The following is a 20325-nucleotide window of genomic DNA, read 5'->3' as shown; positions in this document are numbered from 1 at the left end:
GCATTCTTTCAGGTCACACTCAGCTGACTTAGTACAGAATTACTGCTCAAGGTCCAAAAAAAGAGAGGAACACTTCTCTGTAGAAGAGAAATAAAGAACAAAATATCAATCTGACACCTTTAGAAAAAGGATGCATTTTATTTGTTATGAAAACATTAGAGGCTATGTATAAATGTGTAACTGTTTTTTTAAGGATACTTAATGTTGTCATTTACATTTTGATTTATTTTTCAAATTTTTATGTCCAGGGAATTTGAGACAGCTTCTACATGGTTAAAATAGTCTAGACTATAGCTAAGACACCATAGATTAGTACTAACTAAAGATTCAGTTGTGGGTGCTCATGTAGGTGACCTTATTGTTGTCAGTGCTTTTGGATTGCAAATGGCTAATTTTGACTTCTACTTAATGTCATTTGCCGTTACCTTATTCCTAGAGAATGATGAAATTATAATTTTGAAATATTCTTCTAAACAGTGTTAAATTCAGGAGTTAGAAGAAGCAAAGAGAAGTATTGTATTACAGTAATTCTCAATAAAAATTGATTCGGAACAAAGCCATCCTTAATGGTAAGTGTCGTTTGAAGATGACCTGTGATTACAACCCACAGTTTTGCTGTCATTTAAGCTGGAGGGGACATGTGTTACTGCCTTGCTCAATTGATGAGATTGGATGGATGATTGAATGATGAGACTGCAAGCCAGGTCTTTAGCTTGTCAACTCATGCCTAATTCACAGTGACAGTGTGCATGGAAGGCAAGTGTCTGTATCCTGTCATATTTAAGCTTCTAGTTACAGCCTTCATTCTGTTTAATGCTGTGGTTTCTCCAAAACAGACCAGAGAAGGAAAAGATGGCTAGGGACAGAAATTGGCAATTTTTGTATATGATGCTTGCTTCTTTTTTTTTTTCCCCTCCATTTCCTTATTTCAGTGTTACCATGTAGAAATTACATATTAAGGAAGTGTTATCCATTAGCAGAAATATTTAGCTGTCTGGAAAAACAGTCTGTGTTTTTATAAAATACGTTTTCAGTTCACTGCCTTCATTTGCAGTTTCCAAAGCTTTTTGAATCTGCTATTTTCCCTTTTTATTGGGATTTTCACATTTCTTCTGTTCTTGCCCCTTCTCCCTCACTTGATTCTCCATGTCATAGATGTTTCTGTCACTGGGAGTTGTGTTGTGTAACATCAACAGTTAAATTATCATAATCAGTCCTAACTACTGACTAAATTGCAAGCAGTTCTGTATACTAAAGCTGCTGAAATCTGTCTAGTAACTTCTGTTTCCTTATTGTATTGTAATGATTTTACCCCCGCTGCTTAGCAGAAGCCTGGTGACAGGAAAAGGAAAGTAGCTGTCTGGACCTGTTTGTTAAATGAACATCAAAATAATGCAAGTTGTTAAATGAACATCAGAAAAAACAAACGTGAAAATGATGTGATAAGAGAAAATAAATGGAACTCTGATCTTCTAGAAGCTGGTATCCTTTTAAGATCTATGGTTTAGATTTTTATAAGATACTGAAAAACTCAGATACGGTTACCAGTGAATCACTTTTCGTGTTTAGGTGTTTTTAAAAGTGGAGCTCTTTTGAGACGAAGCCAGTTATGAGAAGACACTCTATGTACATAAAACTATTTCTTTTCAACCATGTGGTCTGATTCCCTCTATTCCTGGTGATTGTGATACCCTCATTGGCACAGGTGACTCTGTTGAGTTGGTTCACTCACTGTCTGTCAGTCAAATGCAGTTACTATTCCCCCAGCAGTCAGTGGCAATGGGTGGTAAGTTTTTCCTGTGATAGCACCTGCTGTGAGGCAAATATTAGAAGACAGTGTAAATGGTGTGCCATTAGCTGAATCTGAGCCCTAACAAGTGGAGCAGGTACTGCCTGTGCAGATGCTGTGTCCGTGTCTCAGAGCAGAGATTGATCCAGGAGCACGCACGGTGCAAAGTGCCCAGCGCAGCCAGCTGGGGACTCGGGGCCCTCGCAGCCTCAGTCTGGCTGTAATTCATTAGGCTGGTCCCACAGTTCTGTTTTGCAGGGTGTGTTATGTAAACCATGTATATTATTGGTTCTTTAGATTATTTGTGTTTTCTCCAGCTGGATGAGTAAGTATTATGCGGAAGATTTGGGAGCTTGCATAAGCTGCAGAACTTAGAAACGTGGTGAAGTATCGTGACATAGTGGATGGGGTTGTCACAGCACACTGCGCTCTCTGCGCCTGAAACTGCCTTAATGCAGCTACAAAGGGGAAGATTAGGCACAGAATTAGTAAATTCCTTTTATTTTACTTTTTTAGTAGACTGTGTAATTTTTCTTCTCTGTCTCAAAGAGGAGTTCAGCTCTGGATGCAACTGTAAATAAATGTTCCTTTCTTCCTTGGAGGGTGGAAGTTGCAATGTGTGACGCATGACAGTCGCCACTAAGTCACACGTGGCATTCTACATGCATGTGTAGTATTACCTATATACTGAATACCATAACCAAAATGATTTGAGACATAAGGAGGTATGAATACACCTTTGATGTTTTAAAGGGATGCATGGAGTCAAATTAGGACACACACTGTCAAAATTTTAGAAATGTGAACAGTTAAAATGATTGTGTTCGCATTCAGCTTGTTTCACTACAGATTAATAAAATGTACAAGTCATGAGATGGTGCTGTGACAGCCTTATTGGAGAAGGTGTCTGGGAGCAGAGTAGGACGAAGCATACAATATATGTGATGTACTATGCAGGATATTGGTAATACAAGCATATCAAATAATTGAGATAGTATGTCAAGTGTAATAGGAGTACATTTTTTATGTGTTGAGATACAATTGTGTTAAAAATTTGCATAATAGGTGCATGTGGGAAAAATCTAGTGTTACTGCAGACAGTTTGACAAGTATATATATATATTTTTCTCCCCCAATTTTCTTTAAAAATATTTTTGGTTGAGCATTTTGCTTTCTTTGTTTTTGCCTTTTTATTTGGCAATATTTAGTTAGAAATGTACAATGCACATGTGAAATGATTTGTTGTCAGTGTTTCCATCCCTGAATACATTGCCTGGCTCTTGGACATATTCTGAGTTCCTTTTGGTAAAGTTGGTTGGTTTTAGGAGGCGTTCAAAGCACAAACTCCTACACACCTACAGAGAGGACTCTTGAAAGAAAAACTTGCTAAGTCATAGAATCATAAAATGGTTTGGGTTGGAAAGGATCTTGACGATCACCTAGTTCCAACCCCCCTGCTTTGGGCAGGGATGCCTGTTGCTAGACCAGGTTGCTCAAAATCCCATCCAGCCTGGTCAAGACACAGGAGAATGTGATTCTCATCAGGGCTGGCCTCAGTCTATAGAGCTGAGACCATTGTTTCTGAAATAATTTGGGACTTTTTGGGGTGGATTTACCCTGGCTGGATTCCAGGTGCTCACAAAGCTGCTGTACAACTCCCCTCCTTGGCTGGAGAGGGGAGAGAAAATATGATGAAAGGCTTATGGGTTGAGATAAAAGTGATGGAGTGAGATGATTCAGCAACTACCCTCATGGGCAGAACAGACCTGACTTGGGGGAGGTAAGTAATTCATTACCAATCAAATTAGAGAAAGATAATGAGAAATAAAAACTGAATCTTTCACCCTTACCCCTCCCTTCTTCTAGGGTCAACTTCACTCCTGTATTTTCTACCTCCTCCTCCTCCTCAGTGGCACAGGAGAAGATGGAATAGGGGTTGTGGTCCATTCAAGGCATGTTGTCTCTGCTGCTCCTTCCTCCTCAGGGTGGACTCCTCCTCACCCTCTTCCACGCCTCCAGTGCAGGCTCCTCTGTCCATGGATTGACAGATCCTGCCAGGAGCCTTCTCCAGAGTGGGCTTCCCACAACTTCCCTTATTCTTTTGGGCATCCACATGCTCTGAGCTGAGATTCCTCTATAGATTGCAGGTGGCTCTTGCTCCACTGTGGTCCTCCATGGGCTGCAGGGACACAGCTCCCTCGCCGTGGTCTGCACCACAGGCTGCTGGCTTGTCCCAGCTCCTGTGCCTTGAGCACCTTCTGCCCCTCCTTCTTCACTGACCTCGGTCTCTGCAGGGATGCTTCTCTCACAAGTTCTCACTCCTCACTCTGGCTGAAATTGCAGAGTTTCCCCCCTTCTTTACTACACCACTGCAAAGGTGCTACACCATCACTGCTGAGCTTGGCCCTGGCCAGTGGTGGGTCTGACCTGGAGCCAGCTGGCATTGGCTCTGTCAGACACAGGGGAAGCTTCTGGCAGCTTCTCAGAGGAACCTCCCCTGTAGCTCCTCTGCTACCAAAATCTTGCCACAGAAACCCAAACAGACCTTAAAAAACATCAGTAGCTTTAAGCCTAATTGGGAACAGGATCATAAACTGGTTGGAGAAGAGATTCAGTTTGTGTGTAAAGATACCTTAATTGATATTCTTCATGCCTACTTTAGTAAGGATTAAATAGTTGCCTGTTTGAAAATCAGTAGTGAGTTGATACATTTGTTTTCTGTGCTTGTATAAGACAACACTGGAGTTACTTGTTGCATTATCACTATTCTAAGCAAGCATAATTCACACAGTGTACTTGACAGATCTAGAAAGTTTGAGAATTTTATGTAATCCATCTAGAGTACTGGTATATTTGTGAAGCAGGAGTATTTTTGGCCATCTGTGCATTTCTTTCAATGTGCATTTTGTTTGTAGAGCAGTGGGCCAGAAAAAAGGAATCTCAGAAAATTGATATCCAGAAGTGTCTATTAATTTCCATAATTTTTGGGTGTATAAACCACTCTGCAATTCTGGAGGCATTTATTAGCTGTTTGAAACAATTTGTTATATAAATTTACATTTTGTAAAACAAAACCCATGCTTTGCTTAGTGTGACTCAGAAAACCTAATCTTCCTTCCTGTGAGCTTGTCTACCTGGTTTGGTTTCTAAATGTTAATATCCAGTGCCTTGGTACCCTTTTAGAAATAACAGACAAGACTTCAAGGTGATAGGTAGTTACAGTCCCTTTTAGCTGACAAATGAATGCATTTCTCCCTGTCCTGTCCACAGAAGATTGCTTTTGCCCATCAGGTTCAGATCTAGGGCTGCAGTGCATTCAGGTGGGCCAGAAGGATGGTACAAGGATTTGCTTCCCATTTTCTTTGCAGTGACAATGTAAAGCACTGGTTGGACTGGTCAAACCTATTCAGTCAGGACAACCTCTGTCCTGTAGGTCTCTCATGCAGCCTGCTCTTATCCGTCTGTCTGTCCCATCCTGATTCTTTCATACTTCCTTGCAGGGTTCATTTCCTAGCTTAAAAATCAAGTGCTGTGTCTTTTAATCTCTTCAATCTCTTTTCTGTTCTTGTTTCATGGATGAGCTTAGCACTATTTTCTACAGATGCAATTAGCCCTCTTGCAGCCTCCCCCTTTGGTCACTTGGCCGCTCACTTTCTGCATTCAAAAGAGTCACCTCCGATCTTCTCTTGCAGAAACCCTGCCACAATTGCTGCAATCCATGGCTGCCTGAGTTCGTGTTAACACAATGCATCACAGTTTTAAATTGTGCCCATATATTTGAGGTACAGATATTTTTGTCTGCAACTCAAAAGTCTCTAAAGGGTAGTGAAGCAGCTTTCCAAGCAAAGCCAGCAACAAAACTTGACTGGATGATCCTGCTACATAAAGCAATTGGTCTATCTGCAAAGTCCCACACAAGTTTGAAGGCAAAGGGTATTTCCTGCTTAGTCTCCTAGTGAAAATATGAATTTTATAGTGAGGTTGCTTTTTTTGTCACGTATTTGCCAAGATAACACAACTGTTTGACATTTATGTGAAGTATTTAATTAACAAATGTTTTTAGTTGAGAACATTTTAAAATTGCATAGATAGGTTGCAGGTGAAAGCTCTGGTGAGTGAAATGCATTATCAGTTTGCTCTGCAAATCTATGTCTGAAATTCTAAATTTTAAATGTGTTTTAAGGATGAATCAAGAAGGAAGATCCTTTTTGGTTGCCTGGAACAGCCTCCCCATTCTTCTGCACCTGGACTCTTCTCATCATTTTCTTCCTCACTGCCATTTCTTTTTTGGCCCCACTGTTTGAGGGTGGTTTGTTTTTCTCTCAAGTTGTGCTGTAAGTGCTTTGTGGTGTACCCTCTTCTGTTTCTCCATAGCTTCCTACATGTTCTCCATACACTCCTCTCCTTCCTCTGCTGGGGTATTCTCGTGGCAGCTCCCACTCATCACAGCTGCTGCCATTTTCCCCCATGTACTGTGGGGAAAAGCTGGAAGATAGAAGTTTCAGGACTACCCATGGAGCTTGCACATTTTGGTCTCATACATACGACGGATGAGGTTTGAGTTCAAGATCAGAGGCAGGGGCCTCTTGTGCTTGAGGTGAAAGACCAGGGGTTTGTTGCGTGCAGAACCGTGCATCCCCCATGGACTCTCACGCCCAGCTGGCTGCCCTGGAGTCTGTGGTGGAGTTGTGGATGCCAGGGTCCTTTTATTGTGCTTTGGGGAATAATGGGCCTGGTCACTGGTGATGGAGGGCACTGGCCAGCACATCTGGCACTCATTCTGAAAGAGCCATTGTAGGGGCACGGACGCGGGCTTGCCTTGGTTGTACTGCGTCTGTATTGTGGTCTGATGTGTGGAATGACCCAGTGCAACTGCTGTTTTGGCATGTGTAGAGCACAGGATGGAAAGTTCTGCTTCCCAGGGAGGCAGATGTGTGCGTTCTAGGTTGTGTGGAAGTCTCAGTCCTCGCGAAGAGAGGAGGGCCTGGAGATCTTGGAGCCCTAGTCCAACTTGCAGTTCCTCTCTACAAGGAAATTCACTTTGTTAAGAAAGGTTTCTCTTACACAGTTTGAGCTTTTCCCTGGCATATGGGTAGGTAGGAAGAGTTTGCCAAATGTGTTATAGTTACATAAAACATACAACATCTGACGGATGAAAAGGGTTATAATAAATGATTCCTTTACACTCCCTCTTCAAAAGAGCTAAAGAGCTAAACAGAATGGCAATACAAAGCCCATCAGATTTTCTTTCCCATTTATAATGTTTTTTGTGTTAGTGTGGAAATTCTCTCAGTGAGCATGGGCTAACAATGGCTAAATCTATTTGAGAGCTTTCTGTTAGGCACGTACTGCACTGTTCCAAATTGCAGTGTTCATTCTGGTTTTATTTGCTATTGCTATTAATACCTGTGTATATGTGGGAGGTTATTTCCCAAATCTCATCTCCATTTCCAGACCTGCATCTGCTATGACCCAGAGATATGAGAGGCTGCTTGAAGTTCTTAGATTTTTTTTGTCTCCTTTCTCCCCTCTCTGTCATTCCCATGTTTAAAGCTGTACTAGTTTTCTGAAGGATAAACTGAAGTTAAAAAAAGAAGCAGAGTTGTATTTAGGAGCTAGGGATTATTTTGCTTTGCTGGAAATATTTAGCCAAGTTGGTGGTTTGGAAATATTTTCATGAGAACTGCTGAGCTAAAAGTTACCGAGACAAAATTCCATAAAAACAACTGTGAACTCTAGTTTATAACAAAGTCATTGTTGGCAGCCTTCCGTTTAAAAACTTTCCATAGCTGCAAGAAAGACAGACTTATGGATCAAAGTGATCTGAATTTTTTTTGGCAATTAAAAAAGTTAATATTTGGATTTGAACTCCACTGTGACTAGTTCATTTCCATTCATTTTTTACTCTGTATCCTTAATAAGAATGACACCAAGGAGCAGAGGATGGGAAGAGACACTTTTTTTTATTTAAAATTGGTTCCACAGGATGGAAATTTGGCAACAGACACGGAAACTAAGCAAATCTATTTAGAGAGCTCTCTGCCTCTCTGTATAATGAAACCAACAAAAAAACTCAAATAGAGATTTTAATGATGAAGCCACACTTTGTTGAAATTTTCCATTGTGCTGTTTTCTTGGTCTTTTTAGCTTGATGACAACATAGTTATTTGGTATGAGATGTAATGTAAATTGAGGGTGCCAGCACTCACCTTGTGTCTTGTGCTCTTCAGAGCTTCTGGCCACTCTTCACACTAATGAGCCAGGTACAAAGAGTCTGGAATTGGTGATATCAAAGAGGCTGAGGGTGCCACAAATAGTGCTAGGATAAATGTTAGGAGAGAACTTTGATGAGAGGAGTCACTGCAGGTTTCAGACAATCATTCAAGGGCTGGGCTGTGGCTACTGTTAATGCAGGAACACATGGGAGCAGGTGAAATCAGTTTCCTATGGCTAACTCCTACAAATCATAGTCGTATCTTTTCAGAATTCAGGTGCCCTTTGTGGTAGGCTGGTAGGAAACAGCCAGGTTAGGAGGCTGGAAAGACATTATTCCCTGCACCATTAACTTAATGGTCAGCAAAAATGAGCCACTAGGGGGATGAATATTAATAAATTAATCTAGTAAAGAATAGTAGCAATTTGCTTAAGATCAAGGAGAAAACTTGGGGGAAGCTGTAATTTGCTGACTCAAAAAATTTTCTGTTGCTATGCAGTTGCTGGCACTCCCACACAGCTGGCAGACAGCAGAAAAATATTTAATTTTTTTTAAAAAAATATTTGCTTTCTTTTTGATCCTCAGGTTAAAAATTATTAGAAGATTTAATAAAGTCTTGTCTTTGTGGAAGAGTTACAAGAGGAGAAATTGCTGTTGTTTTGCTTGTGCTACTTCTTACTTACGGCTGTATGTAAAGGAAGGAGGTGTTACTTTATATTCCCTGGATATTTGGGTTTAAAATATGCAAACACTTAGGGGTTTTTTTTTAATCAAAAGGCAGAAAATGACATTACTTTTTCCCCTACATCTTGTCTGCAAAAATGTAGAATTTGTCAATAACAAGGATACTATCTACTTCATAATGCAGTATTTACAGACGTGTTACCAAGATGAATACAAGCTCTCTGAGAAGAGTCAGTAGAAGATGGGAGGAATAAGGTAGGAATAAGTGGTTCTCAGTCACCAGAGTAACTGGACTGGTTGGTGCATTCAGCCCATAAATTGTACACTGGAAAGGACCTTGTTGATGAAGTGAGAAAGCGTGCTGATGATAGTAACTTGCTCATAGTAGTAAGGTTGAAGTGGACCATGAAGAACTGGAGGACTGACTGACGTGGCTGAGTAGTGGAAAGGCAGGTAAAATTCAGTGTGGATAAAGTGGTCTACATAGGGAAAAAATAATGGTGAGTTTTGAGCTGTTGCCATGTGTGAGTCAGTTACCAGGTAATGATAAACAGCAGTGTTAAACCAGAGCTCACTACTCTGCACTGATCAGAAAAGCAAATCAAATACTAGGAAATATTAATAAAGGAATAGAGAATTAAAGAGATGGCATCCTTTTTGCCACTTTGTACGTTCATGGCTCACCAGCATCTTGCATCATGTGCAGTTCAGGACCCTCAGCTCAGAAACAATATAACAGGATGAGAAAATGTTGGGAAAAGCAGCATTTTTAAGAGATATGGAACGGCTTATGTCCACAGGAAACAGGGATTTTTTGTCCTGAGAAGAAGACACATTGGAAGATATTCTTGAGATCTTCAGTGTGGTGAGTGGGGAGAGGGTACACAGGTTTAATTGTTCACTGTCTCTGCCAACATGAGTCTTAGAGGAGGCATCAAGTAAATTGTAAGCAAACAGAAGTGGGTCTTCTAAAAACACTGTGCCAAAGAATATTGCATTTATTGAAGTTTTCCATTTATTATTTATAAGTATTTCCATTTATTATTATTCCATTTTAAGGTTATTTCATAACCTTATGTAAAGGTTCAAAAAATAGTTTTCCCCTTGTAATTGTATGTGTGATGTAATGGGTAGGTGCACGTTGAAATATTAGTGTCTTCTCTACTCTTTTGCATTTTTGTGTATCCCTGTATTTCCCAGAGTGCCTAACTATCACCAGCCTATAAGAAAAAATGAGATACAGTCATTTAGCACAATTCAACGGCCTTCCTAGATATCTAAAATTATTGAAACCTATTTTTTTATGTGTGGAGAAGTGTTTTTTGGTTTTCTTATTCAGGTGTCTGAGCTTTCTCAATTACTTAATAGGATACAGTACCTTTACTTGGATTTTAAAAAGGAGACTAGATTTAGTTTGTAATAAATGTCTCCACCATTCCCTTTGGCCCTAGAAAATAACACACTTGACATGTTTGAGAACTTCAGTTGTGCACATAGGATAAATACTCTAAATTGTAGCGGTGTGGGTTAGTTGGCAGTCCTGGATTCTTACTAAGGCATTGTGCCTCTTTAGGCACACATGTTATCAGTAAAGAAGGCAAAATTGTCCTTTATACCTGAAACATGGTAGGTTCTTTCCCATAGCCGGCTTCTGAAATGGTCCTTCTTTAAAGTTTGGTGTAATACTGCAGTTGTTCATGCAAAGAAACCAGAGGAATAATGACAATACCAACTGCTTTTATCTGCACCTTCCTGCATCAGGTAAGCTCAGTTTCCTTCTTCCCAGAGTCACTCAGCTCATAGCAGCAAACATTATATTCATGTTCTAAGTGCATGCACTCACACATCTTTTGTGCAAGTCCCACATGCTTTATGCTGTCATCCCTCTCCTCCCAGTGCCTGCACTGGATCCTGAACCTTCACTTGAGATGTTCACAGTCAGCCTTGGCAGCCTCCCTTGGCAGGGAACCCTGGGCTGGCCTCTGCTGCTTGGGCTGTCACATCCTTGCTCCTTGTACTATATCTGTTCTGGGGATTTCCGTTTCCAGGACCAGCTGGAGAGCTTGGGTGTGCATGCATGAGCCTCCCCTGCTCACTGAACCCTGACAAGGGATGGGTGGTTTTACCTATCAGTTCTCCTCACAGCACTAGGAGGCCTTAATTAGTTTCTGCTGTGATGGATGCTTTCTCTTTTAGGAGAACTGTGGTGTTAGTTGTCTGTGAAAAGGGCCAGTTCCCCTTTTGGTTGTGCAGTGGCTGGTGTGATACTTGTGTGTGATGGACTGGTGTTTAACACTTTGCTTCTGTAATGAGAGACAGATCTGAGGATGGTCTTGAACACAGTTGCAGAGAAAGCACAGATATCAAAGTTTAATGGGAACCCAGGTTTCCTGATGGTAACTTGTTGTGCTAACAGCAGATTCATTTGTTTCCTAATTAATCAGAAGGAGTGTTCTTTTTATTTCAGCCATCTGGTGGAGAGCATGTTGTTTAGCTTCTTGCTACTGCAAATTGGAGCTACACAGGAAAAAGGATGTTTCAACTTCTGTTTTTGGCTTGTTTTTCAAGGTTGAGTCAGTATAGTGCACGTTAAAACATACTGTAATCAGTTGCAAAGTTCATTTCTCAAGGACTGCAAAAATTTAACTAAAATTGTCCTTCCTGAAAAGACAGGGTGGTGATATTGATGATTAATTGCCTTTATTACTTGTTTTATTCCACACAATCAGTTGTTCAGACAAAAGCAAAATTTCCTTAGTGAGCTGCAGGACTATTCTAGGATACCCAATTTGTTACTATTTCATAGAGAACATTCAATGTCGCTTTTACATTTCTTCTTTGGATTAATGTCAAAAGCATATTGCCTGTCAAACAATTTGTCGCTGAGTGTGCCATTAGCTTACTAACTCCTCACAAGGATTTTAAAACATTGCATTTTTTTTCCCTCCAGAAGTCCCCTTAGCGCAGCCTTTCTTTGGAAGCTATATTGTTCTTGTGGAATATTTTCTGAGGAGCAGTCTGTCCCTATGCGATGTTTACTGTATTTTTGCCTTGCAGCCAGCAGATTTTAGTACAAACTTGCCTGGGGGTGGCCTTGTCCTATTTTCCTCTTAGATGGTTCTGGCATTTATAGAGCTTGGGAGATCGTGCTTCTGAATTTTCCAGTCTGAAGAGCCCGAGCCAAAACAGCAGGGGAGATAGCAAACCTGTACGTTGTTTGGCTCACGGCAGCTGGGCCTGTTTTTCCTTTGACCTGAAGCAATGGCAGCTTTTCTTGGGTTTTGTGTGGAGGAGGGGGAAGTGAGGAAGAGGAAAGCTATGTGAGTAAAACTGCTTTATCTCTGTGATTGGAAAAAGCAAGGCTTACCTCTGCCTCAACAATGCCTCTTTTTGCACCCCTAGCAAAGGTAACTCTGAACTGCTTTCACATGGCACATGGAGATTGTCTTTCTTCAAGTTAGTTTATGAGTATTGATTATTCATAAGAAAAGAGAATGTGTATTGTTTTAATATTGCATTAACATTTTTGAAAAACAAACTCTTTTTATGTTGCAGTACCATAGCCCTTGCAGAATGGACTTTATGTTAGAGGACTGGCTGCTTGGCTGTTTTTAGAGACATTTCATAGCTTCCCATCAACCTGCATTTTCTCCATTACTTCGTGGTCACTGAAATAAAATAGTCTTGCCAGAGTCTCCACTGGGGAGCAAATTGTGATGAATAATTGTGGGAATGTATGAAATACCCTGCAGATGGGTGGCTCAGAGGACATAACTACTCTTTGGGTTTGGCCTTGTGCTTGAAGAGCCCTTCTTGTCTTTAAACACTGTCTCTGAAGTCATACCCGCTAAATGAGATTTCCTGTGGAAATAAATTTCAATGTTGCTGCCTTTGAGGTGTTGCAGTTTTGTGTTTATCAGTAGATGTTTCAGTTAAGTTTTGCATTTACATAACAGAAACATTTAGTTGTGCCACAAGAGTGAATTTATTTCTAGAAGAATGGATTTGCATGTGGTTATTGGAATCCTGAACTTTTGAATTTCAGGAGACTTGAGAGTTCCCTAAAAAGTTTGTGAGAACAACGGAGAGATGAGGCTTAGTACATACTTGAAGTGGAACACAAAAGAAATCAGCCTGCATGTGCCAAGAATTTCCAAGGAACTTCTAGTGATTAAACCAAATTAAAAAACATCATATTTCCAAGGAGTGATAAGATTCCTGTTTGGATGTCTGAATTGGTGTGGGACAAATGGGTGATGGATCCTGAGCCTCCCCAAACCGAAAATAAAGGGGAAGAAAAATTTTAATCTTTGTCCAGGTTTCAGTGTTTTCTCCCTTTATGTTGCTCCATAGTTTTTCCTTACTGATATGTGTGGATCTCCACAATACTTGTTGAGAAGCTCAAGAGAAACTCTTGTTTCTGCTGTAGTTCTGGCAGGAGATGACAGTGCAGAAGCTGCATGGCTGCTCTTTCTGTGAGGAAGCTGTTGACTGGCTTCACAGTGCAAATTTTTTCCAGAATAAGAATTTTCTTAATTGGCAGCTTCGATGAATTTCCCTCCTCCCCTCTTGTCCCCATTTGCAACTTTCTGAGTTGGTCAGTCTTATGTGCAAATCATGTTTCATCCTGAAGGGAAGATTATTGGGACCTGTAGGTGGATGCAAGGAGGACATTAGGGCAGGTGCACGTTACCCTAAAGGTTTCTTGTTGGAATAAGAAGAGTTAGCAGAAAGTTGGTGCTGTAGAACCAGCCTCTCCAGTCTCTCTTGGCTCAACAGTGTGAATGCCTCAGGCTGTTGGAGTGGGCCAGGAAGGAGCTGAGCCTTTCAGAAAATATGCTGGCTTCAATATCATTAGGTGTGTTATGTAGGCAAGTAGTCCAGATTTGCCTAGCTGGTCTATATTTATTTTCCTCTCTTCTTTCCATTCAGCAAGTCCATGTTGCAGTAGGAGGCTCTCTTTCCTTGGTAGTCTAATTTGTTACCAACATCCTCACCTTTGCAAGTTTCACTCTTTGTGCATAAGGAAGCAGTTTGAATTAGATACATTAAAAAAAATCATAATCCATTCTAAGGTGATAATTTACCTCATTTTCCTTTAATAATAACCTTTTTTCAGTAGTGGTTTTCTTTGTTTAACATGAACATTTTCTGCTTTTTGATGTGTTTTTTTCTACAAATCTTAGTGGGCTGTAGTGAATCCTTGTTTCAAGTATTCCCTCTTTTTCAATGATTGTCCAAATTCTGAAGGCAAAACACAAAGGTCAGTGTTCTCTCTTGGATTGCTCCTCATCTCACTTTTGTCACTAAATGTAATAATTCCTATAATTTGTCTTCTCATATTTAATATTTCTCCTGTTGCCCTTAGGAGTAGATTTCCTTTCCATGTTAATCTTACTCAGGGAGGCTGGATTAACGATTTACTAATTTCTTTCTTCTTTTAATGTTCTCAAGAATGTCCTCCTTAATATTAGGTAACAGATCTGGTGGATTTTTTGCTGGTATTAATTGCTGTGTGAGGAAGTGCCCTTGAAAGTCAGTTATGTAAATGAGCAGCCTTGAGCTGGCCATAAGAATGATGTTGGCTTGAGTTTTAATTTAATAATTGAGGAATTGGAACATAAAATGGTTCTTTAAATCTAAAATAGGATAGAGTAATATTCTTTATTAGACAAATTCTAATTGCATGGACTGTATCAGCAGTTTAACGTTTAGTTTCGGTGATCACTTTGCATGCAGGTGAGCACTTTAGATGGTCATTGTTGGATGGTTGCAATTAGGAAAAATTCTTGTATTCAGTTGCCTTAGCTATTTTTAGTTGAGTCTTCTGAAAGAAATAACTGGTTGTTGTGGCTTTAAAAAAACAGACTGAGTCTTTCTTGAAATATATTCTTATCATCTGCTTCTTTTTTTCCTTTATTAAGTTAGCGATCGTAAAAGTCGCTGTAAAAGTTTCTTGTATTTTTCCTGGAGATGTGTCATACTTGAATCCTTTGGCTTATTAAAAAGTCCCTGAGTTCTGGACAGTGGAGGGCACATACCTCATGTCTGTTTGAGTAAAGGTCATAATTTATTGTTATGCACAATATATGCAAAAACCAGTGGATGTGAAGTTATTTGCAAATACAGGCTTGGCAAACCTCCTCTGGAATTCGGAAAGGGTTTTCCAGCTCGACTTAGTCATTTTTTCCCAAATGTCTTGGCATAACTGATCACTCAGGAGTGACATATGGTAGAAACATGCTCTAAGGGACAAGTCTCCCGGATGGCGCACAGCACCACACAAGATAGACAGATGGTGGCTTATTCAACCTTGGAAAAAGTTTAATCCTACATATTGGCACGTCGGCCTGGGTACTGAGAGAGAGGCACACACATGCCTGTGAAATCTGAGGCAAAGCTTTAGTGAGTTTGCTTGCTGTCACTGAAAGAACTGGAAAGACTGAGCTGATACTATACCCAACGAGTATCTGCAAAATTATGGGCTCAATGTGCTCTCCAGAAAAAGTGATGTTCCTTAGGAAAGTGGAAGCTCCAGAGGCAGCAGGACAATGCAGAGAATAAAATTTGGTGAACTTCTCACAGCTGTTTCCAGACTAAAACATGCTTATTCAACAAAGCTGCTGAGTACTTAATTTATTCCCCAATAGCTGTTGATTAATTGAAGTGTCTAATAAGAGAAAAGGATATTTTATGTTTTTCATAGCTTTAGTTCTGTTTCAAGAGTTGCTACTGGCTTTATGACTTGTGTTAGCACTACACGTCAGAGAAACTGTAGCCTTTCTCTTCTATAGGTTCTAAAACAAAGTTATAAATTCCCTGATGGTAATTTTAAATTTACAGCAGAATATGCAAAGAATTGCAAGTTGTTTTGTTGGGGTTTTTTTTGGGTTTTTTTTGTTTTTTTTTTAAATACGGAGAGGAAATCACACCTTTCACTCTAATATCTTCATGTTTAAGACAGTGAAGAGAGAGAGACAGAATATTTAACATAGAAAAATAAATCTGCTTTGGCTTCTTTCTGGAAACCAAGTAGTGATTGTTTGATTGATTGATTGATTGAACTTCTGGAGTCAAGGCCATTATCTGTAAGGATTTTGAAAACACTGACCCATTGAAAAGATAAAGAATTGTCTACCAAACCTTTTCCCCCACTTTCTTTTTCTTGTAGATCACACTCAGTATTCACAACTAGAAGCAAGACTCTCCTGACTCTCTGGACTTCAAGGATATCGTTATGTTGTATTGGATGAGTGTAAACTAGACAAGACTTCTTTCTTAAACACTTCAAGAAAGGTAAATGTAATTCAAACAAATATTTTTCCAGTAAAGGAATTGTTAGGTCAAATTAATCCCATTCTAGTAACATTTCAACCATACTACACCAGAGAATCATCATCTTTTGGATACTTTGTGTAGTTACATACCCATATATATATTTCTATAGCTAAACCTTCTTGGTAATTTTTAGATGTTAAAAGATTTTGATTTGTCAGCCCTTGTATATTTTGTGGAAATGTACTGGTTTCAAGCAATTTCTAACCTGAAAGAGGTGGCGAAGGAAGAGGAAAGAGAAGAGAGATGCCTGCAGTAGCCAGCCTGTTTGTAATTACTTGTATGGATGGGGAAGGCCCAGTTAATGTTTCTGTTCTGCCTAATGAGTAAAATTACTTGAAAATGAGATCCTAGCTAGTGAACTATATAGTCAAATGACTGAAGCAGTACTGATTGACACATACACTTAAAATACGGTGTGGTTTGGGAGACCCAGAGGGAGCTGCAAAGAGAGAGACTAATTCAATAACCTGTTGTTTAGGATATGTATTGAAGAAGTAAGAGATGTCAAATCCTTACATTCAGCTGAGGGTGCTCTTGTGTAATACCAATATCTGCTAACTTTTGGCCTAGTATAAGCAAAGATTTGTTCTTCCTGTGGATATGAGTACCCATCAGGTATTTCTTTTCATCACCCTTTTCTTTCTTTTGCTGTGTGTCATTGTGAGAAATGCTGACCATAGGCAGCCAAGCCTGAGGGACCACAGAAATTGTTGCAGAACTACTGAGCCCTTTTTACTTTATCTTTTCCTATGTACTATAACTAATTACTATAGGTCTTAGTAAATAAAAATTTTAATAAGTCTATTTGGTGCCCAAGTGTAGTCAGAAAAATGTGACAGACATCAGTTTACTTTCTGTCTAGACCCTGCAAGAGTTTCTCACACATTTCACAGAAGCAGTGAGTATTTTGTGGCCCATCCAGCCCTCTGTGACAGTCCTGCCTCAGTGTCAGGAAGCATGCCTGTGGGCCTTACAAACATCATGTATTTGTGAGAGACAGAGCTACAGTCTGATGAGATGATTAAAATTCTGCAGATCCACAGCTGACACCTTTTTGACCCAGATCTGAAGTTCAGACTTGGAAATACTTCAGTCCCTTGGAATTTTAGGTCATGCTTCATAGAATTGCTGTTTTCATAATTTATAGGCTAAGCGTGATGGTATCATTGTTGAGTCGCTGAGCGAATTTGTGTGTGTGAAGCAGCCATCTGCTGTCAGGGCTGAGTCTTGTATCTCCCTGGCCACTGACAGGGGAGGTCATTATACCATGTCACATGGGAATGGTTTAAGGTAACAACATGGCTGTGTCCAAAACAAGTCACTTCTGCTTACTGGTAGTAATGACATTTGGAGGACTGAGGCGGAGGACGGGGAGTTTTAATAGAGGAATGGAGATTGTGAAGGCAGAGATGTGAAGGGTTTGCATGTTTGAGAGGAACAAAGGCTGGCTTTTGTTAGCAGGGTTTTGAGTTATTTATGGAACCAGATGAGGAATAGAGAAACTGTCTGCACAGGAAAAAAGCAGACTTCAAGATCTGGAAGAGAAGCTGCATCGAGTTGTTAGGCCACTGACCTAAGAGCAGTAAGGAAGCAGATACAAATGCATGTGGTCTCATTTTATTTTGTCTAGACTTGCATACCTTGTACACTTCCCAAGTGGAGAGTGATTCGGTATTTTGGAACTTGTACAAAGCTTCTGCATGTTTTGCTTCATCCAGAGAATGTCCTGGAAACCCAGCATACCCTCAAGGTTAGATCCTTGTGTTAAACTTGCTGTAACATTTGGGCAGGATGTGGGTTAGCACTAATGATGGGATCCTGTGCCATCTTGCTCTGCCAGGTCCTGTTCCTTTGGAGATGCAGTAATCAATATCAAAGAAAAGTAATGCAGAAACTAAGAAAATTATTTAGCAGGAAATAACTGATTCAAACCATTGGAGATCAAAGATGGTTGAGAAAAGCCAGACACAACTGTATGTGCAGCAGTGGGGATTTTACCATACTGGTTCCTGCAAATTGCTGCCAGGCTGTTGAGAGCTGAAGGTAAAGTTGAGCTGAAACATTAAAAATTAGGACTAAGACATCTTGCAGCACACCTCATGGAATACATTTAGGCTTTATTAGCTGCAGCTGATTCAAAAATGTACTCTCAACAGGTGTAGCCAAACAAGAGGAAGAAACAATTTAAAAATCCTCATTTATGCATTAATCCAGTGGTAAGAAAATGTGAAGTTGTAATTGTCTTCTATACTTCGCTCCTCCTTGTTGGGAGAATTTTTTTTAGATCTTCATTTCTAATTTAGTACTTAGTCTCCTTTTTCCTCCCCCTCCAAAAATCTCCTCACACCCTGATGGTTTAAAAATGATGCCATGCAGAATTGATGTAACTATGTGTAGGTTGTGATGTGCATTGGAGGTGTGATGTACCTCTCTTAAAATCTTAAAAGCAGGTAAAGCTGAAAATGGCTACATTCACTTTTATGCTGTCTATCCCTTTTGTTCTCTCTCCCTCCCCCTTCTGCTTGTGCTCACTTGCTCTCTCTTTAGTATAACACAGTTGAACAGCAGTGAAGTGTAAAATGTGCTTTTGCCAAGGTCAGTTTCTTGTGATTACTCGCCTGTGGCAACTTATGCCAGTTGCAACAGACTGAGTCTCAGCAGTCCACAAAGTCACACTGGTGCTTATGCAGAGGACACCCAGTGTAGGTTACAGTAACCAGAGTCTGGAATGGCTCACAATGCTGCTGAATTTTAGCTGCTTTATTTAACTCTTCCGATCTGGCTTGTGCTTGCTTCAGTGCTTTGGAGTCTGTGCCATGAAACACTGGGTTGTCCTGGTTCTCTGGAGACCCTTGAGGAGCATTTTGGGTAGATGAAATTCTTGTTGTTAGAGGTTGTTTCTTTTCTTATAGTGGATGGCTCAAATTTCAGAATTTCTCCTAAATGAAGAGAAGATAAAGCATCATGAACGCATGCATCTTCTACATTTTACCCATATTTTTTGGTTTTGGCTTGCTTTTGGGTAAAGTTGTATCAAATACTGCCCCGTTGACATTGACACAAGAGAAACTGTTTATCTGCATAGCAAGAAATACTATGGAAATTTTTAAGAGCTAGTTTTAAGCAAGAATTTAAAAGATGAGACAATCTTAAATGTTGTGCATGCTCATAAGCATAGAATAATTTTTTGTTTTAGAAGATAAAAATAATTTTCACTCCTGAGATAGGAGAATGAGTGTGAGATTCCAGAACATTCACTTTAATAGATAAGATTTGTTGGATCCCATTTTGTTGTATACACTGGATTAGCTACCACCATGTGGAAATAAAGTTAAGAGACCTTTACTTTCATTCTCCTTCTCACATATGAGCAAACATATCCCTTTATGGAAAAATGTTGTATATAGAACAGAAAAGCTTGCACTTCCTGTATTGTTTATTTGTACTATCAGCAATATACAGGATTTTGTTTTCCTTCTGGAGATATTTACTTTTTGGAAGAAGTATTTATCTCCTGAGCTGTGTGATAATGACTTTGGGGTTGCTTGTCTGTCAGTACTGACTAGTAGTGAGGCAGTAAATAATCTTGATGATCAACTGAAGGGCAAGACCTGAACTTTGGCAACCTGGATGAAGTTCAGAATTTCATAGCTTAAAATTTTTTATGCATTTGATTAATTTTGAAAATATATTTTGCTATATTCACTCTCATGTTTGCTTTGGAATGATTCCTGAGCCACAAGTAAAATAATGGCTCAGCAATTCAGTCTTGTCCTGTAAACACCCTTGCATAAAGCACACAGGAATATTCTTGTTGTGCTCAGTGAAACTCCCCACAAAACAAGGTGAAGTGCTTAATCCTGTATTTTCAGCTTAGTTTTGCTTTCAGGCTTAGAAGGAGTGGTTTTCATCAAGGAATGTGTTACTTGTTGCTTTTTTGCCTACACGGAGGACAGTTAAATTAGTGTTTTGTTTCAAGACTGACATCTGCTTGTATGGTTTTCATAATTTATATAATTCCATGGGTAATCCAGCCCCTTCCCTTTGCTTTTAATAACATTTGTATCGTCCCAGCTCTTATAGAAGAATATGCTTTAAGAGCTGTGTTCAAGACTTTGTGAAGATTGATCTGTCTACTCCCCTTTAAGCTGGAAATTCATGGTAGAAATGAGCAGTGTTTTTTGTGTGTGTGTGATGGGGTACAGAGGCCTGTAGTACTTGCAGTGATTAGTGTTGTCTTCTAATTGTTAGAGCAACAGTGGAAATTAGTGTTCCCCGTAGGAGGAAATGGCTGTAACTA

At 39.8% G+C, this 20325-nt stretch overlaps 1 protein-coding gene across 2 annotated transcripts in view; it reads left to right on the top strand.

Annotated features, from left to right (window-relative positions):
- LDLRAD4 (low density lipoprotein receptor class A domain containing 4) overlaps positions 1 to 20325 on the top strand; it is a 285288-nt gene that overhangs the window by 27617 nt on the left and 237346 nt on the right. The window contains exon 2 of one of the 2 annotated variants that reach the window (XM_077183925.1): positions 15859 to 15983. The exons of the other annotated variant lie outside the window; for it this stretch is intronic. The gene's annotated coding sequence lies outside the window, so the exon portion shown is untranslated. The remainder of the gene's footprint in view (positions 1 to 15858; positions 15984 to 20325) is intronic. 2 annotated transcript variants of the gene reach the window in all.

This window comes from Agelaius phoeniceus, chromosome 1, assembly GCF_051311805.1.
Source record: "Agelaius phoeniceus isolate bAgePho1 chromosome 1, bAgePho1.hap1, whole genome shotgun sequence".
In the NCBI taxonomy this organism is placed as follows: domain Eukaryota; kingdom Metazoa; phylum Chordata; class Aves; order Passeriformes; family Icteridae; genus Agelaius; species Agelaius phoeniceus.
The sequence above is the reverse complement of the archived record's forward strand: the minus strand, read 5'-3'. Positions and strand labels throughout refer to the sequence as shown.